Source organism: Dermacentor albipictus, chromosome 1, assembly GCF_038994185.2.
Source record: "Dermacentor albipictus isolate Rhodes 1998 colony chromosome 1, USDA_Dalb.pri_finalv2, whole genome shotgun sequence".
Classification (NCBI taxonomy): domain Eukaryota; kingdom Metazoa; phylum Arthropoda; class Arachnida; order Ixodida; family Ixodidae; genus Dermacentor; species Dermacentor albipictus.
In genome coordinates this window covers 11,987,079-12,007,728 of record NC_091821.1, presented here as the reverse complement: position 1 = coordinate 12,007,728, position 20,650 = coordinate 11,987,079, and the positions used below count along the sequence as shown (strand labels likewise).

Below are 20,650 nucleotides of genomic sequence, written 5' to 3'. Positions count from 1 at the left end.
CACCGGTCGAGTTGAATCTGGGTGAAGTGAGAATTTCAAGGCGTGAAACGACGTATAAAGATGATCCTATGTACCAGCACAATGTATATAAACACAACGCGCCAAATAATTTGGCGCACTAAAATTCTCCCTGCTCCTTGAGATGGGTATAACTTGCCATCTGTCCATTAAGTTTCCACAGTGATGGTCACTTGATTGTCGGCAGAACAATACGGGATGGCAGTGTTAGTAAAGTGAGTAATGTCACCGCCAAATTGCCGGAAACGCTTAGTATATGGCCGCGCATTGGGTGATAAAGGATCAATACGACACAGCGAGAACACGAACGCAAAAGAAAAAGAAAAGAACGGACGACCATGGCTAATAAGCTGTCCGGACAACGATAAACCAAATCAAACACGATTACATTCCATGGCTTTCCCGTTTCCACTTACGCCATACGATAGCAATCTAGGGATACTGGATGTAGGATGCTCTAAAATTTTGTTTTCTATTAAAAATGTATTACCTTAATATTTTTATCACTCTCTTCGGTTCATATAAGCCTCTGATGGGGCTATCGTCTCTTAAGAGGAAGCTTTAGCTCGGGCTCAACTTCAACGCGGCCTATTAAAATAGTGTAAAACGCAGAAACGCTTTTCTGAGATAACCCCTGGATCAACTTTAATGAAATTTGTTGCATTTGAGAGAGAAAGGTAAATTATAGTGTCTGTTTGAAGCGAAATTTCAATTTAGGCCACAGTTTTGTTTCAAACATTTTCGAAAATTTGGAAGTTCGAAAAAAGAAAGAAGCACGAAGTTTACAAATTAATAGCTCTGCATCAAGAACAGATATCGTGGTTTTGTAAATGAAATCCATTAGATCATTCAAAGCGGACAAATTCCATAAGTCAATTTATAGCTTATGTGAATTCGTTACGTTGTGTACAAGGGTTCTGCAAAGCCTGTCTTTCCATATTAGTAATTTTTTTGAGATTCATGTGTAACATATCAATTTTGTTCGCTTTAGATGTACTATTAGATGCAATTCACATAATTGTGATATAGTTTTTCATTGCTGAGTTACAGAGTTGTGAACTTGATAGTTTCGTATTCTGAAATTTTGTGATTTTTGCCAATTTTTAATAAAAATTCACGACCTAAATAAAAAATGCGAAACCAATAGACACTAGATTGTAAGCTTTTCTTTTAAATGCAACAAACCTCGTCAAATTTGGTGCAGTTTTAGCAAATTTAGCACGAGAAAAACGAATTCTCCTTTTACATGTATTTAGATGAGAGCACCCGAGCTAAAGCTTCCTCGTAACAACTTTCCTTTGTAAGGGTGGAGGCTATACTCACGGGCAACTTTCTGTGGCAATGAAGGGAAAGCTACGGAGGCAAAGCGCGCACAAGTGACAGCGCTTGTGGAAAGAGTCCCGCGTTTTAAGCCACGTTCGTTTAGGCTGGGGAAGACAAAACACAAACATCTTACCAGCAACAGTTCAATAAGACAGAACACACCACTGAGTGTAGAGGTTGACTTATTTTTTGACTTTTTCCTTCCGCGTCTAGGGAAACGCGAAACCGTCGCACGTGGAAGCAGCGTCGATTCAGCGTCTGTCCCGAGCCGCCAAAAGCACTGTCAAACGCTGCCGAACTACTTGGCGTGGTATGTGCAGCGGGCACGCGCCCATAGGTTTCCTTTCATTGCCACAGAAAATTGTCCGCGAATATACTGGCGTAGTCAGGAGGGGAGATGAGGATAGCAATAGGGGCTTGTTGGTACGGCATATCTTATTTTGTTATAGCGCAAGCTTGACACGGACAACAGAAGGCACATCTGACACACACACAGCGCAACAGGAGGCACACGCACATCTGGACAACAGAAGGCACATCTGACACTACCGCGGCGCCACTGTGTGTGTCAGAGGTGCCTTCTGGGGTGCGATCTTGTACGCGTTCCAAAATAGAACGGAGGCGGTTCGTTCTTTACGTCACGAAATAGGCGGTATGTTCCGTTCCGTTCGTCCGATAACAGACGACACAGAATGATTTACAGCAGATAACACGTCACACTTGACGTCATGGCGTTCGGCACGGTTCAAATTCACGAATCGTATTTGGCTCGGTGGAACGAACCGCCTCCGTTCTATTTTGGAACGCGTACAAGATCGCACCCCTGTTGTCCGTGTCAAGCTTGCGCTATAACAAAATAAGGTGGGGAGGGAAGGTCACAGGGCACGCCCCCCCCCCCTCACCTTCGCCCCGAAATTTTCGTGTTAGTATGTGGCCTGCCCTGCCCTCATCACCCTCGCCGTCTCCGGTCAAGTTAGTGGCCTCCCCAAATAAGTCACTTAAAAAAACTGGGCCACTTAATCCGCTGATCTGTCAAGAAAGTTGGCGTAAATTTTCATCTGAAGAGAAAGTATGACAACGAAACATTCTTTCCAGCCCCTCAGTGATCGCCGTTTACGTGCGTCTATATCATATGCAAAAAAAAAAGAAATCAGTGAGACGAAAGCCATGGTAAACGCATATTGACAAGCGCAAGATGTCTTGTGGCGCGAGTTTTCTTTGCAATTCGCGAATTCGAAGCACTCGCAACAGGCTTGACTTTTTTTCTTATATTTTACACGCCCTAGCACTGCACACGCCGCTCAAATTTAGTGATGCTGCTGGACCGCTGATCCAGTCAGAGAAAGGAAATGACTAATGTTGACGGGCTGATAAGTTATGGGCCCTGGAACGCAATTCACCCGCCTCATCATTCATTAAACTTCTTTCTCCGCTTTTGCCCTTATTGTTCTGAGGATTCATAATTCAACGAGCGTTTTACTCCGATTGCTTTCCAAGCGTGTCTAGTGACAACATGTTATTTTTTTAACGCATATCTCTTTCAATTTCTGTGCGGGAACGTTATCAAAACTAATGGATAGTGCACCTAAATTGTTTTCATTGGAGATTTCCGCAGACAGCCTAACAGGTTTGGTTTCTTTTGCTAAGCCGTTTAAAGGCAGTCATCAATTTTTACCCATGGTCTGTAATTATATAAAATGAAAGTTAAAGGTTAGAGAAGCATATATAACGTTAACCCACCGATTATTAACGAGTGTTGCCTACAGGTAACTTACCAGATAACAATTTTTGTCTCATCGAGTTTCAGTACTGAGTACGAAGTTTCTGGCTAAATGTCTTCGGCCAACACTGAATGACAGGCAGCAAGCGTCATTTCTTGGTTTGGAGCAGAAGCACGGGCTGAAAAAGCTTGGCATGCTACTCGCTTTATTTTGAATACATGTCAGAGGAGACAGACCAATGTCAGATCTCCGGCTGCAGTAGTGTCACAAACGCGATGTCAAGCAAATGAAATATACGCCTATGCTTCACATATGATGAGAGCTGCCTGTACAAATTCCAAATGAAGCCTTAGGTGGCTTGGGGTGAAGCCCACTTCCACTTTTCCGCCTGGAGGGGTTTGCCCCTACTGCTGAAAAAAATTCCGCAAAATATATATTTTTCTTTTTGTTGATTATGCTTATTCTTGATATGTTTTGCACACTTAGTTAAAAATAAACATTTTTTTCTGGGCATTTGCATGTCTCGTCCAGAAAGGGTTAAGGAATTGATAACGGTGCATGTTTACATACTACAGCTGGCCGTACTGCAGCTATTTTAATCAATACAATTGTTTGTGATTTTCAGCCGGCTGGGAGTAATTCACGCGTGTTCATAAATCAGTTCGTATGCAGGGGCGCCAACCAATCTTGATATCGAACATATTAGTGAAGAGGGCGGGTTATAACATTTCTTACGAACCAAAAAGTTCATGGATTAGGCTCGCGGTTGTAGCTAATTATTTCACCAATAAACAGTTGCCGCGAGCGAGTGTGGCTCTATACGTCATCAATATATGCAGCGAGCATGACAAGGCTTTTTCCTGCTTCTTTCTAGTCAGCAATATTCTCCATGGCTCATTGCTCATGAAAGTAAGTACTATGCCAAGTCATTGTAACGCCAGCAGCGGCGTGCATGGCCCTTGCGTGACCCTTGCGAAAGTCATGAGCCGTGTTTCGAGACACATCAGAGTTTGTCGTACATCTTCGCCCACATTGCTTTTGGCCACGCTGAGCAAAAACAACGCGTCCCGCTGTTCGCGTTGCAATGGGTTGGTATATAGTATGCATCGAATTCTGCCCAGTGCCGCATCCGCGGGACTCTTCCTTCGTATGCTTGCTTGTCAGTGGCGAGCGGCCTTCGCTAATAATATGTTAGCTATCACGATCGACCGGCGCTGTGTTCCCGAGAATTGTCCGAACGGACGAACTGCTTTGCGAATGCGCCACGAGGTCTGCATGATCACGAGGTCTGCAAACAGTGTGCCCAGAGACACTGCAAAAAAAGAAAAAAAGTTTTTATGGCTTTGTCATCACAAGAAAAACTTTTCTGCATTATGAACTTATTCACAGAGATGTGAGAAACTAGTGAGCAAGCACTACGCAGTTCCGTGTCTTAAATTTCCAACATATACGCGCCTGCAACTTCAGGGGAGCGCCGCATAGCAAGAAGTTGGCGTGATGTGAGCTTATCATGGAAAAAAAAAACAAGAAGAAGAAGAAGAAGAAGAAAGAACAAACGAAATAGCCAGGTGCCGAGAAATTCGCCCTATGAAAATTTTTACAGGTGGCCGCTGTGCTAAGCATGAGGTTGCGGGATCGAATCCCAGCCACGGCGGCCGCATTTCGATGGGGGTAAATTGCGAAAACATCCGTGCACTTGGACTCAGGTGCATGCTAAAGAACCCCAGGACGTAAAAATTTCCGGAGTCCCCCAATACGGCGCGCCTCATAATTAGATGGTGGTTTTGGCACGTGAAATCCCATAATTTCAATTGTTTACTCGCCTCGGTAGTTCATGGGCTACGGCGTTGCGCCACTGAGCTCGAGGTCGCGGGTATCATCCCGACAACAGCGACCACACACACACACACATATATATATATATACAACAGTGACCATGTATATATATATATATATATATATATATATATATATATATATATATATATATATATATACTTACCAATTGAATTAAAGATATGGTAAATTAATGGCAATGAAAGTTGATGAAAAAAAATTACCGACGATTATGTTACTTCCTAATGCGAAATTTGAGCGCAGCAAATAAGCTGTTTCACCTTTTCGATAGATTGAGGCAAAGAAATCGAGCAACACATGTATGCGCTATCACAGAATTTTTTTTTTTATTTTTGACACGTATTCCTTTAACAAAGACTCCACTAACAGTTCTTGACAATCATGAAGGAAGCTTTGTGGTCGGAGAAATAGACTGATATATGTTCGACTTGGTACACCAATGCTTGATTCTCAAAGACGAGATCTATACAAGTGTCTCGCGAGGTTGTCACAGCCGTGGGACGCGTTACGAGCGAGAGGAACGGGATGTTCTCCCGCATAAGTGTTAGGAAATTGCTGTTTGTCTTTATGTCAACATTAAAGTCCCCCACTACTAACATCGGTGTTAGTAGTGGGGGAGCAGCAGCAGCAGCAGCAGACGGATGACTTCCATCGGTCGTCTCGCTCATGGCTCAGAAAGAACTGGCAGATAATTTCGCAGTGGCGAACGGCAGCGGCAATTTCGGCTCGGGCGGTGCACATATACAGATCCGCCGCCACCGATCTGGCTCTCTGATTGCCACCGCACAGGGCGAACGGCAGCGGCAATTTCGGCTCGGGCGGTGCATATATACAGATCTGCCGCCACCGATCTGGCTCTCTGATTGCCACCGCACAGGGGTTGCATTGGAGGAGGAGCGAAGAAAGGAATTAAGTTCGAGCCGGCGCTTTGACAACCGGAGACTCGCAGGAAGAGGGGGGAGGGGGGCGGCGTGTACACCCAGCGGCAAACGATGGGGGCAGAAGCGCGCGCAGCAAGCGGACAACACGATAAAGGGAGGAGGGAGCAGCGACTGACTGATGCCGCTGACGCCGATAGTGAGTCAACCCCAGCTGCGGAGTTGGTTTCAGGGACAACGCCGCCGATGCCGACACAAACAATATGATACCCTCGCTTCCGCAGCGCTAAGAACCAGGGCCGGTATTTTGTAGCGATGCCTTTTCCGATGCTATGCTTTTTCAGGCTTTTCGCGCTTCGCCAGTGGTCAGAGCGACGGTCTGCCCACATTATCAAGGGGATCAGGCGGCCGTGTGTGGTGGATGATAAGAATAGCATAGAATAAGGCATAAGGCAGCGCTACAAAATAGCAGCCCAGGTCTAGCCGTGGGAAGGTGGTCACGTATTCGTCGACGTGCCGGGGCCTACGTGAAATAACCGGCGCGTCGGCAACTGAAGAGCACCCTATCCGCCACACAAGAACAGGGGGGGGGGGGGGACCCTTTCCTCCTCTTTCTGCATGGCGGCGACGGTGTTCTATGCAGTCACGTTATCTTGACTCTCTAGCGGCGTCAGCGGCATCCAGCGGTATCAGTCGGTCGCTGCTAGCGCTGGGGGGATGAAAGGGGGGCGGAGCTGGTTACGAGGCCGACGACAACGCCGACGACGACGCGAAACCCAGGAACGGACGCCAAAGAGCTGCGCTCTAAAAACAACTTGCCGCAGGTGGGGAACGATCCTACGTCTTCGCATTACGCGTGCGATGCTCTAACCAATTCAGCTACCGCGGCGCCGTTTCCCCATCCACTTTCTTGGGTATTTATGTTTCCTAGTAGAACCCTGGGAGTGTTAGCCAGCGCCACCGCTCGCAAATCTTCACAGCGGATGTGGAACGTACTTTCTGCCGCAGGCGTCACGAGTACGTGAGACATAATGCGAAGACGTGGGATCGTTCCCCACCTGCGGCAAGTTGTTTTTTTCATCCCCTTTCATTGCCACTAATTTATCATTTCTTTAATCGAATTAGTAAGTACAAGTAATTTCCCCTATGTTGTCCTTGGCGTCCTTGTTTGTTGGCTTCTCATGATACGTACCCATATATACTATATCCAGGAACGCGTATGACGCCTTGAAAAAGACAAGTCTACTTGTCGAAACGTTAGCTACGGCTTTCACCTTGTTCTCGCTTTGCTCATCGTCTTGAATTTACATCTCCCGCTTTCGCCGTGTTTTCCCTGGATTTGCCGAGTTTAGGGCATATGCTATAGCAATGCGGATCCGGAGCCTATGATTAGTAAATGCCCTTTCGCTTTCTAAAAAAAGATCTATTGAAATTGAGCGTCAAGATATACCTAGTAAACGATTACTTTTAGTGTGTATATTTCGCTTCGGAAAGCAATGGCTCACCCGCCTTGCTCGTCACCAGCCTGCTCGCTCGCGACGTAGGTGGGTAGCGTGATAACACTGACCCTATGACGGGATTTATTTTCATTTTCTTACTACATATGTTTTTATATTGGTGTTCCTGCTATGCGAAGAGGAGTAGTCGTCACCATCATAAGGTGACTACATCTCTTTCCTTTATTTTCAGTTAAATAATAATGATAAAAAAAACAACTGGGGCGCTTTGCAGTATCTGTGTGCACCGGAGCTGACAACTGCTCACAAGCCAGTTCGCTGAAGGAAAAGGTTAGCTTAGGTTTGGATCGTTTAGGTTAGGTGCTGGCTAAATGGATCAGGGGCATACAGTGGCGGGTTCAGCTCCTTTAAAGAGCGCAGGCAAGCGATTTGAAAGCAGGTTTAACACAGCGTACATATAAGTGCGGAGCTGTGCTAGAAATTTGTTTAAGGAGAAATATTTCACGTTCTTCGATAATAATAGGCTTCAAACTTTCATCGTTAGGATATGCTCTAGACTCAGCAATTAAAAGGTAATTACATAATTTAGTTAGTTAGGTTATTGCTGCAGTACTTTGCCGCGCAGATAGCGCCTATATCTCCGTACATCACGGGGCCTTGCTTTGTTCGTTACACTTTCATTCGTTTCCAAATTATTTTTCCCCTTCATTATCGAGCCGCACGACAACGTGCTGCCGTTATCTCTGGAATTAGTGACTCTGCGCACAAATGGCACAAAGTGTACGCAATCGGATGAATCGAATACTTACAAGATACGGTCTGAGGTCGAAAGACAGAATAAGTCTGCATGTGCTCCCAATGTGTCATTTTTTCTTTGTTTTGAATGCGAGCGATGCGGGCCATGTAGTGTGTACACGCAAGCCAGTAGTAGCCTCTGGCGGATTCGTTTTGTAACTCGACTGAAGCAGTGCGGTCGTTATTGCAGGGAAAATCATTCCTATACGCATCATGCGTTTTCACAACGAGCGCATGGCGTCGTGGAAATAAGACTGCTTCTCTTGCATATGATGGTGTGGACCTACGAGATCCACTCTTAATAGATCTTAGGGAAGGGAATAAATCCGCCATTGCGCATACATTTAACAAGCCTTACGCCTACAAGAACGTGCAAGAACATCTTATTTCAATATTCCAAGCTGACCTCGAAGTTCTCGAGATGCGACATCAAAACATAAATCCCTTTGTTCAAATTTAAGAATGAGTAACACGTCGGTCGACGAGCCTCGTTGTCGTATTATAGTTCGCAGCCTCGTTTGTGTTCTTCAGAATTGAGAGACAGCTATAACACGACCTTCGCACACCTCTGCACGGTGAAAAAAAAGATATATTACCGTACCCACCTCACGATGAAAGTCAACGATAATGCGATTAGCATTCAAGCAGCGTAGCGACCAAGCATGTTACCACCGCTGAAACGCGCCATGCATGAGGCGCATATGAAGTCGGGCCCCTCTCTCGAGCTTCCCTCCGGACACGCTGCTCCATCTAACGGCACCGCCGCGAAGTCCGCACATGGCGCATGACTGAATATATATTCACAAGATTGTCCGAATACATACGACGCGAATTCCATCGCGCCCAGTGCTGAAAAAAGTTTAGAGGATTGTATTTTTTGTCATTAAACAGCGGCACATACTCCGGGACCCAAGTTGGCATCAAATAGTTTCACTGAGATGCGGCACACAGCCAGTGGCCCAATTTTTCAACGGTTGGTTTCGAACCCGGTCCCCTCAGCGCAGTAGCTCGATGCTCTACCCATGAGACCATGGAATACCCAGTGAACCAAGTTGGCGGGAAAACGGTTGGAGACATAGAAACACACAAACATCCCTGAAACTGCATGAAGTGTCGCCAGAGTGTTAGTGGCAATAAAAGGAAGAAGCGAAATACAAGAAGACGAGGTAGAAGTTTTAACAAGAACATCAACAAACTTTAACCCTGCCCCCCCCCCCCCCTCTTCGCCTAGTACTTACCCATCCGTTTCCGACCCACGAACCTATTGAAATAAAATCGGGTTTCGCCTTATCCGCCCTTCCGTCGACGCTCCGATGCCTTTAAACTGAGCGCCCTCCATTGGTGCCGTGTTTCGTGCATTGCGTTCTTTTTTGTGGTCGCTACTTTTTCTCAGTGAAACGCAGTCGCTGTTTGTTCAAGCCGCCGTAATTAGCTTCCGCAGGCTCGCTCCGATTGACGTCGTTAATGTGGCTCGGCGGAACCAGAAACTGCGCGCCCATGAAAACAATGCCTGACAGATGCTAATGGCCCCCGTTATCTCCTCCCTCACGCTCCACGTAGCAGCGCAAGTTTTCTTTTTTTTTGTCGGCGCACAGAAAGAGGGAGAGTACTTTTTGGCTGCGGGCCGTCGTCACAGACGTGTCAGCTGACGCCAACGGCTGCTTCCTGATTAGCAGCAATTCACGAAGAAGCTTGAAAGCGCTAAGCAAAGAATCGGCGCAGCTCTTTTTTTTCTTCTTTCGTGCGTCCTTAGCGGCATCCATGCCCGATAAGCAGCGAGCCGGCCTTTTTCCTTTCTTTGCTCGGAAAACACAGTCAGGGTGAAATCGCGCGACCTATAGGCGACTGACTTGCATGGCGAGTAGGTGACGGAAGACCGCCTGCGTAGCAAGTATTTTTCATAAGCGGCGGCGTTGGTGCAGTGTCGTTGCGCAGCTGTTTCCTCAAGGCGCGAAAACCAGCTTGTTGGCTTTTCTTCGCTGTACTTAGTTGCAGTTCAAGTGCCCCAGGAGCCGGAGCCGTACTCTGAGGCATGAATTTCTTTCAAGCGAATGGAAACATTGCCGCACATCTTAAGGAAAGCATATTCCATTATCTACCACTTCAAGGTATCCTCTGGAATAATGTATTAGGCACGCAATCAATGACGGCAAATCGATTAGGAGGAGATTGTTGACTAAGGCGAGTGACTGACGAAGGCAGAATGCTTCGTATCCTATATACAGGGTGTTCCAGCGAACACTTTCAATTTTTTTCTTTTTTAATACCCGCCGTGGTTGCTCAGTGGCTATGGTGTTCTATAGGCTGCTGAGCACGAGGTCGCGGGATCGAATCCCGGCCACGGCGGCCGCATTTCGATGGGGGCGAAATGCGAAAACACCCGTGTACTTAGATTTAGGTGCACGTTAAAGAACCCCAGGTGGTCGAAATTTCCGGAGTCCCCCACTACGGCGTGCCTCATAATCAGAAAGTGGTTTTGGCACGTAAAACCCCATAATTTAATTTTTAAAATTTTTTAAAGGTTGCCTGTGGCAGATAGCTCAATTCTAGTTTATGAGCCGGTCTACTCGAAGCGGCGGACACTACTCGCACGAAAATTGATATGCAAAATCGACTAATTAACGAGAAGTCACTGATTAACTTTTTAGCTAATTGTCTTACGACACATATTGCAATTTACAAATTCTACCAGTGGAGTTCGCAACGCGGATCCACTTGGAACGAATTCTCAGGACGACACCAGTTTCGAGATACGCTATACGATTGCGTACGCTATAAAATAGTGGGTCGTCACTGCGCATGCGCAGAACGCTAAACGACCCATAGCGCGTAGCGTACGCACGCTATTAGACAGTTTTAGTTTAGCGTACGCAGCTTATAGCGCGTGCGCTATACGCGTTAGCGTTAGCGTCTTAGCGTGGTTTGCGGAGTTTGCGTGAAACATGGCGGCGCTCCCGACTGCCCGCTTCGAATTGAATTTGGCGTTTCTTTTTCTTTTTCTGTAAAACATTTCAAGCGCATCAATAAACTGAAACTGGAAAGTGGAAAATGCACTTCGTTCGTAGCAAATGACTGTGTAAACGGCTTTCGCTTAGTCTCAGGCCGCTTCGACGATAGAGTATTATGGATAACCTCGCGGTGTTTCCTAGATTGCTTCTCGTTTCGAACGAGTCGTAGCCTAACCAAAGAAACATTCGAGATGTCAGCACCCACCTATCGATACTGTCGGTAGATAGCCGCATACGGCATCTGAGATCCGAAGATCTCCCAGGCCAACTAAAACTGTAAAAAACGTGCGCTGCTTAGCGTACGCTATACCATAGCGTATGGCATATAGCTGCGTACGCTAAACTAAATCTGTCTATAAATTCCCGAACTTTGCGGAGAAAATGCATTGGCGTGTCAGTGCATGAAACGACGTTTTGTTAACATATTAACTCAAAAGTGCCTTCACTGTTTTGTGACGGCTGTATAGTGGCCGTTCTAGGACTGTCTGCTCCGAAAGCGGCTGGTCGTCAAGACGAGTCATCACGGTCACGAGTGACTGCCTGTGCTGGAGATTTTTACGATGGGCACCGGCAGAATTCGATTGTTAGGTGGACTGCTCGTAACTGGTTTGACCAATTCGATACCGAAGTACCTCCCTAATTCTGGCCGTAAATCACACTTTAACGCGAACCGGTTGAACAATCGCATTAATGAACTAATTCTGGGGTTTTGCGCGCCAAAACCACAACTTTATTATGGGGCACGCAGTAGTGGGGGACTCCGGATTAATTCTGACCTCCAGGGGATCTTTGACGTGCCCCAAATGCATGGGACACGCCCGTTTTTGTATTTCGGCTATATATAAATGCGGCCGCCGCGGCCGGGATTTGATCCCGCGACCTCGTGCTTAGCAGCGCAGCACCATAGCCGCTAAGCCACCGCGGCGGGTGAACAATCGCATCTTCAGGAATCGTCGCCTGGCCACTTGCGAGTACGAAAATTCCTATCTCGGCTGCCTTATGTTAAAGTAAGGACCACATGAATCAGCTGCTCGCTTGTTGTCGTTCGTTAATTGTGAATGCGCACAGTAACACACTCTTCCTGTAGTCAACAGTCCCCACAGAAGAGTGGCACCTATGCCAATTTCAGCCGAACCGGGGCATGGCTAGGTCCACAAAAAAAAAAGAAAAAAAAGAAGCAAACATCATGTTCGTAACAGGAGCTCCACGTTTCCTGCACGGGGTTACACTGAGGACATGGTACGGAGACATGCTGTAGAGACAGAGACATGGTCCACAGAGAAATGGTACAGAGGAATCAGACAGCGGTGCGCGGTACTCTGAGTATCTCTCCCGCACAGAAACACGAGAAAGCGCTCACACCACATTGCAAGGATATGCAAAGTATCCATACAAAATACAAACTGGCACATTTTTTTTTTACATTAGGTTTATACATTAAACGTTGCGCCTTCAAACTGCGCCCTTTTCCACCGGTTTAGTTGGCCGGCAAGATACTTCAATAAAGAAAACAAAAAGAATAGTTTGCTTGATGACTACTTTAAAGCGAAGTGAGCTCATTTTTCTTCGCAATGGCATAGAAAACTTTCGCAGATGCTCAGGCAGCATCGTAGGCATTCTTGGTGATGTGCTAACAGCACCGGCTCTCGAGGGTGAGTCACAAACCGGAGGAGCATGTATGCTTTTTATTTAACGTATCGGTAGGGCAAATACAGTTACAAGTCCCCTGGCCAGCGATAATTGACATGACATGTTATCAATGGGATTTTAATAGAGAGGAATGAAATCCTAAAGTCCTGTCCATCAGTTCAGCAGCCAAACCACTGTGTCCGACGTAGGATATTTGACGTTATTATTTTTTAAAGGAACACTGCAGGGTCCGATACATTGACTACTTCAAATATTTGTTACCTCGAACTGCTGTGCGGACGTTCTCGCATTTTGCTGTTCCCAGGCGCGGCCGAACGGTTAGGGAATAGATGTGAAGTTTATGGGGCAGGTCCTGTTCGATAAAGTTTTGATGTTCTCAAAAGCGCAAGTTATCTTTCTTTTTTTTCTTTCTTGTTTTGTATCAAAAAAACGCATGTGAGCCGTTTCGCACAAGGACTGAAGAATTGACGACGATACCTTGTGCAGCTCTGAAGGACCGTGACTGGTTAATAGATTCTTTTTTCGATTTCAATTCGTTTCTTGAAAGGCGCTGTTGAAACGGTTCCCCTTGAGCCTGTTTCGTCTGTCCTTTGAATTTTTTAACCACCCTGGTCTCCTCGTTATATGTTGTCGTGGAGAAATAACTGGTTGCAATCAATCAATCAATCAATCAATCAATCAATCAATCAATCAATCAATCAATCAATCAATCAATCAATCAATCAATCAATCAATCAATCAATCAATCAATCAATCAATCAATCAATCAATCAATCAATCAGTATTTAATTAGTGTATTAATCTTGTACAGAAGTGATCGGTTGTAACAATTGTTACATTTGAAGAGACAGTGCCGGCAGTTTCGTAGTATAAGATGCAATTACCAACACTGAATTTCCCAACTCACTAAATCAGTGCAGGGCAGACAAAAGCTACGGGTTGCATTAGCAATTCAGGAACTAGAACCAGCTCGGTGCCTGAGCGTAAAGAAGAATGCTTGCTCACGGTGAGCCACTTAAATTCTCCCCTGACGTATCCATTCAGCCCGCGCCGCGCACAAGGGGGTGGGGGTGGACCACGCTGAGGCCCTTCTTCCGAAAATAATTGGGGCGCACCGATAAGAACACGGGCGACAGAAACAACATCGACAGGGGCACTGTCGTTTGTTTTCGTACGCGTTAATATTGGGGCACCCTAATTACGTTAAGAAAAACGTGCGCTAATCAGCCCGACATGTATTATTAAGCCCTTCTTCTGGTTCTCATTCCTGGTTGGCTGGATAAACATGTAGCTTTCAGCTCGCTGCACTAATTTGGCGAGGCGGAGCGTAGTATTTGTGGCCCAAGCTATCCGCGGTGATGTGGCTATACTGACCAGCACGCTCGACTGCTCCGCACCGGCCCGACGATTTAATCCAGAGACAGAGTACAACTTCGTTTTCTTCTTCTTTTCAGCCAAACGGACGGTATCAGTCATGTTCAGCACCGTATATCAAGACGATCAGGATGGAGAGTCCGTTAGTAACAGTCACTGTTGTGAAACGTGCTGAATGTCAAGGATATGTCATTTAACATAGGCATCGTCCAGCGGAAACACTTCCGAAACAAGGGCATGAAGAGTTTACGTTGAGCACCTGCTTATGACGCATTCAAGGGTCACAAGCATTTCCTACGCACGAGCACCTTGCTAGCAGACATTTGTGAGCTTAACAGGGAGAGTGTGAAGAAAAGGAACAAGTTGGACGTGAAGACGAAGCAACGACTTCTTCGGGTACGTGTGAGTATTGTCAGAAGACGTATTAGTGGACAGCACCCGATAAATAAATTTGGTCTCTTCGACAGAAGTTCCACAACGTAAAAAAATGAGAGAGAGAGAGAGAGAGAGAGAGAGAGAGAGAGAGAGATTGGTTGTTCAACGCAAGAAACTGGTTCGACGCAATCTGTTGGGCGTTTGTTCTCCAGTACTCGTTCTTTCTTTTGCCAATTACTCATCGTTTCAGCCTGAAATATTGCGAACTATACAATATAATCTTTTCTTCAACGTCATTGTTTATCCTCTCGGTAATGCTGTCCGATACAAAAAATCTGCGCTAAGTTTGCTTTACACGCACTTAGCAACAGCTGGTAGAAACGTGGTTTAAAGGTTAACGGTCAGGACTTTCAGTTGTTCACTGTTTATTAATGTGGCTTTGTTGCTTCTTATTGGTGGCATAGCATTCGTAAAATAGTCCCGAGCGCGTTCTTTCATTTTTTTTCACTAACATGTCATTCACGTACTGTTCATTCATAGTAAATCCATTCTGCGCCAGTCATCAATGGATAGGCATAATTGGTTGTGGATCATGCAGAGTGCAACCGGCATATCAGTTTTCCTTGCGAGTCCTGAAAGTAACAAAAGTTCTAGGATTTAATACCCCATATAAACATTCGCTGCTTCGACTATCGGTGGCTGAGGCGCCAATTCGTGTGCGTAAAATTCCTCTGTCTCTATCTACAAAAATGGTCTTTTACAAATTACTTTGTGAAAACTTGCCTCTCAGAACTTCCAGAGACATTTTAATGTAATCCATTGATTGTCACCTGTGTGACGTGCCCTGAAAACCATTATTCATTGTTTAATAAGCTGCAGAAATTTTACTTCGGAATCTGCTTCAACAAAGTCTTTAAAAAAAAAATGTCGACATAAATCCTCATTTTGTGCGATATCCGGTGCAGCTAAAACAAATATTTTTTCTTTCTTTTGGTTTTACGTGTCATAAGCCCCGATACATTTATGAGGCACGCGATAGTGGGGCTTTCCTGAATAACTTTGACCACCTGAGCTTCATTAACGTGCACTAATGACGAGCACGGTACACGGGCGCTCTTGTATTTTGCCGTCATCGATACGCCAAGATACGTAATCTCTTTGAACGATTAAACTAAGTTTTCGTCACCAATGTATCTATTGTATGTTGCCATTACTCATCACCGCTTATCACTACGCGATTCAATTGTCAGTGTGTGTCGCATTTTTTTTTTCTGCTGCTGCTGCTGCTGCTGCTGCTGCGGTATATTACTGTTATGCATGTTGTGTATGATGGTTTTTTTCGTTACGATAAAGAAGGATAAAGCATCAGATGTAGAGACATTCCCACAGGCCTTTCTTTTTCTGCTGAATTTACCACGGTCATCTTGAACAGTTGTGTATTCTGTCTCTCACTGCAATTGTCATGCATCACGTGTATCATGCATGGCGCATATTTCTTCTGTAATTTCAGTACACTGATATATGCCAAATAATTCTTTCTATTGTTTCCTGCCCTGCCGTGTAAGGGAAAGGCCGGCGCTTATTGTGCTGCAGTATGTGCAAATAAACATAAAAGGGAGTGAAGACCTTTTGTCAAGCCATTGCGGCTTTTATTCCTGCCCCCCCCCCCCCCCCCCCCGTCCCCAGCTGTCAAATGAAGATAAACTCGATTGGTTGATTGATGGAAAACCCGACATAATTATGGATCACGCCTTAGTGGGGGACTCCGGGTTTATTTTGACCACCCGGGTTTCCTGACGTGAACACGATAAATTGTCGCACAGAGCAGTGCCATAAGACGGCTCCAAGACACAATTCAATATCTTGGCTTAAGGCATACGAAAGAACACGTTAGACTAATTTAATGGCGGGGAAGTCTGTCGATCGCAAGTTTTGACGACACTATAATTATTGAGAACCTAAACAGTAAGTCTAATTACCACAAACTGTGTAAATGAGAAGTCATGCGTCCAGAAATAGGCAGCACGCGCGAAAAAGAAAAGGAACTCTTGATGGGATGTGTATACATGCGTAGCACTTCACTAGGATGCCTTTCAGGCTTCTTCCTATAGGAGTAAAGCGGACACTAGCTGTTGATAAATTCGGTCTCTGAACTGCTCACAATTGTGCCCGCAACCCTTCAAACATGCCGTCACGCGTTCCGTTATCTTTACTCCGTCGCTATAGCCGAGTGCACAAATTATGGACTATACAGAGGAACTTTCTGATCTGCCCAAAAAGTTCACTCTCGTACGACCGATCGACGTTCGCTTCCAGTGACCCCTGTCTCAATGCGACCTACAAAACGACGCTCCCTTCAGCATAGAAAAACTACTTCTTAGCGTACAGTATACATTTACAAAGAGCTCCCTTGCTTCGTGTCTGGCATAGCAACATTACGGCATCACTCAGAGCGAGCGCGGTTATTTTGGCGCCGAACCTACTTACTTATTCACCTTCGTCGTCCGTACAGTCGTTTACAGTGCGCATTTAAGTATCATTACGCCACCGTGCGCCTCGGCGCTCCACGCTGTGCGGTGTTGCGCGACGTGTGCTACCTTTGCGTTGTCGTGTGCCCTTACATATCTCGTTTTATGTTCCTCGGAGCACTTGTTAACTCGCCGTTCAGGTTTCAAGAAACGCCTGAGGCTCTTCTGCGATCAGGCGTGTACGCCGGCAGTGGGAATGACGGCACGTTGTTCAATTTCCAGTAACACGACGATTCCAGACAGGATGGGACTACGCGATTGCATTCGTATAGCGTTGACTCAGGCCAGCGAAATTACGGGCGCATAACGAAGGGGAAGAGGGGGTGGAGGAGAAGGGAACGAGACACTGTGTTTTCCCGCGGGGTCTCCCCCACCGCCGACAGGTCGACATCGCGCGCATCCCAAGCGAGAAACGAACCAAACACGAGGAAGAGACAAAAAGGCACTAGGCTGTATCCAGCAGTCCCGTACTCGTATAGTTTACCGAACGCGTCATGGTCCGGCTCCGATCAGATCTCGAGGAAACACTCGCCGTATATAATGCGATCGGGGAGGCGTTCATGCCGTCGTGTGCGCCAAGAAGTGCCTCCCGGGGAATTCCCGGGTTATATAATGAGTTCTTTGCCAGAAGGAGCGTATAATTCGAAGAAATTAAGCGCAAGAAGAAAGTAAAGCCAGGCTCAGAAGAAAAAAAAATAAAAAAACGCGCATAAGAACAGAATTGCCGCGAGGCGAGCTTACGGCGTTTCCGAGGTGTGATTTGTTGCTGGTGGCTTTGTTTTATATTCTTTTTTTTCTTGGTTGCTTCCTCGCATTACCAGAGGGCAGAAGAATCGGGGTCAGGTTAGGTCAGGTGAGGGGACAGCTAGCCGGTTAACGATGCAAGTGTGGTCGTAGTTGTGGTGGTGAAAACGTTTTTTTTTTTCCTTTGAAGGAAATAGCCAGAGTGATAGAGGGGGAGAGGGCGCGACCGCTCGCAACGACGATCGTATTATAGACGTACGCGTTGCGCCCAGGATGTTTGATCAAAAAAGAAAGGACAAATAAAGATAAGCGAGTCAAAGACCAACAGAAAAGGACATGTGGTGCTGAATCAGTTCATTGTATAGGAGCAGCCATGGCGCGCGGCGGTTCTTTGAGAGGCGCGACCGCGCTCCAAATTTCCGGGATGCGCGCGCCTCCTCCCGATATGCCTTTGTCACGCGGACGATGCACTTCTGGGGCGAGGGCAAGGTCGGCGAGGGCATCTGGTCGGCCCTGCTGTCGCGCGTGCAAGCAGAGATACCAGAAGAGACTCGACGCCACGCCGGGGGAAACAGTGTGAGAGCGCGCACCAAAAACGTTCGCGAGGGCGTGTACATACAGCGATATGACTGGGTACGTATTACGCCTACGAATCAAAATGAGGAAATAAAAGCAACTCACCTACGCGCTTGTGCATGCACAGCCGGTGTCAGAGGTTTGCTGACCACGAGGTCTGAGGAAACTTTGAATCTCCGAGAGTTTGCGCTCCCAGCCAGTCATGTTATTGCTCTATGCTGTGGTGGCTATAGTACAGGCTGGAAATGTGAATAAGCAGGCTGCGTCACCAGGCTGGCGCAAATAACGAGGGACCGAATTTACCAAGATTTTCGTTCCTAAGTGCAGTTTGCCGTTGGCTGGCTTCCTTGGCAAACAATACGTTCAACATCACGATTAGCTAGAACTTTCTGTTTCGAAGAATTGTACATCATAAGAGCCTTTTTTGCGAATATGGGTCCAGATTTTTCTCGAATACCACGCGCCACAAGATTTCGATGCCGACTGTATAGTATCCTTATGGTGCGTTGCTCCTACCGCGTGTCGATTTTCCTTATTCTGTTCTGGAAACAGTGTGAGTTTTCGTCAAACTCAATAATCTACCGCATATCCGTATTGCAGCTCCCATTAGGAGAAGGTAGCGGTCGATGAGACGAGTAAGCGCATGGACGGCTCAGGAGCACCGCAGATGGGTTGCCGCTCTGGCCGGACGATATAGCGTTTTCTCATAGAGCTTCCTACAAACATTGCTAGAGGGAACTCTGGCGCTAGTACAGAAGTACGTACATACGGTAGTACGTACATACGGTAGCACGTATGTACGGAAGCCGCCAGTATGGTGGTTCAGCTATCACGGGTACAACGGACGGTACATTCAGCGCCCGTCCTGTCGTATGCGTTCCTTTCGTCTTTAGTGCGTTTTATGAACACTGTCGAGATGAACCAACCCGCACAAATCACGGTACTGTTCCTGCATCCCCAGATTTGCCTATAAAATTCCTCCTTCTGGCTTCAAACGGCTTTCTGACTTTGCATATGGATCATTTTCGAGTAAACAATGCATTATAAATGCAAATCACAATGTTACGTACATGCGCGCGTAGAATACGTGCTGCTGTGTTTAGAAAACTATGAGCCCTTGGAAACTTAGATGGATAGAGCGTAGAAAAAATGGACGTGACGAGAGCGCTTGAAGTCACAGGGAGATAGATAAGACAAATCCATGTATTAACCCATCATTCCCATGGCAACTGCACGATAGCAGCGCCACAATTCCCATTAGAAAATTTTTTTTCTAGCAAACTCTACGCGTTCCTAAACTCGCGCGCGTGCACTTGAAACGCTCAACAACGCGCATTCGAGAGTTAAAGGAAATTGATTGAATTGTGGAGTGTAACGTCCCGAAATCGTGCAATGACTTACGAGGGACGCCCGTTGTGGAGGGCTTTTGATTAAATTTGACACCCCCCCCGTGTACACCCCCCCGCCCCTTCCCCCCCGAAAAAGAAAGAAAAAGGACGGCAAACAATGTCTTTTTTTTTTTCCATTCCGCGCCCATCAAACTGTTGCCGGGGCGGCGGGCAATCGAAACCGCGACTTATAGCGCAGCAGCGCACCGCCACATAGCCACATGAGATACCCCGGCGGGCAGCGCCGTTCAAATGGACGGCGCCACAAAGTGCACGTAACAATGGAGGACAGACCGAGGCGATCTCGTGGAGGGAGAGAAAGGCCGCACTCGAGAGCGCCTACAAACTGGGTGAGTAGGTTTCGGTAGCTAATCTAGGGGTGCGCACCACCGTCTGAGCGGGTGTTCTTTTTTTTTTTTCGAATTTCACGTTCATTGGAAACACCGCGTGGCCAAGAAGCCCGCGTCACTGCCGAAGCCGTAATCATTTGCAGGTTTTTGCTGCGTGCGAGGAGTGTAGAAGGTCGCGAGCAGGACTGAGTACTCACGTGTCACCTTTTTTTTTCCCTTTATGCTTTTTTTTCTGCCGGGGCGCGAAAAGAGAGAGAGGGCGACCGAAATAGCTTTAATGACAGCTGAACGGGTAAGCCCTGGAGGCAGCGATGTGACTGTTGCTGCCTTGCACGGGTGTAAGTGTTGGAAAATTGGGCGCAGGAACGAGGAAAAGTGAAGAGGATGGGTGCGTTCGCGCGCAATAAAAGTGAGAAATCCTTAAGTAAGCTGCTCTATACAGACACACGCACAAACGCGTGCGCGCACGCGCACCGTTAGAACTGTATTATTATTATTATTATTATTATTATTATTATTATTATTATTATTATTATTATTATTTATGGAAACACACGAAACACAAAGGAAACAGGGAGGGAGCAAGCTGACAACTGCCACCGAGAGGG

General features: G+C 46.4%; 1 protein-coding gene across 1 annotated transcript in view; it reads right to left on the bottom strand.

The window, feature by feature from the left end:
* The window catches only part of LOC139060185 (uncharacterized), a 48,502-nt gene that overhangs the window by 11,593 nt on the left and 16,259 nt on the right, over positions 1–20,650 (bottom strand). The window lies entirely within an intron of this gene.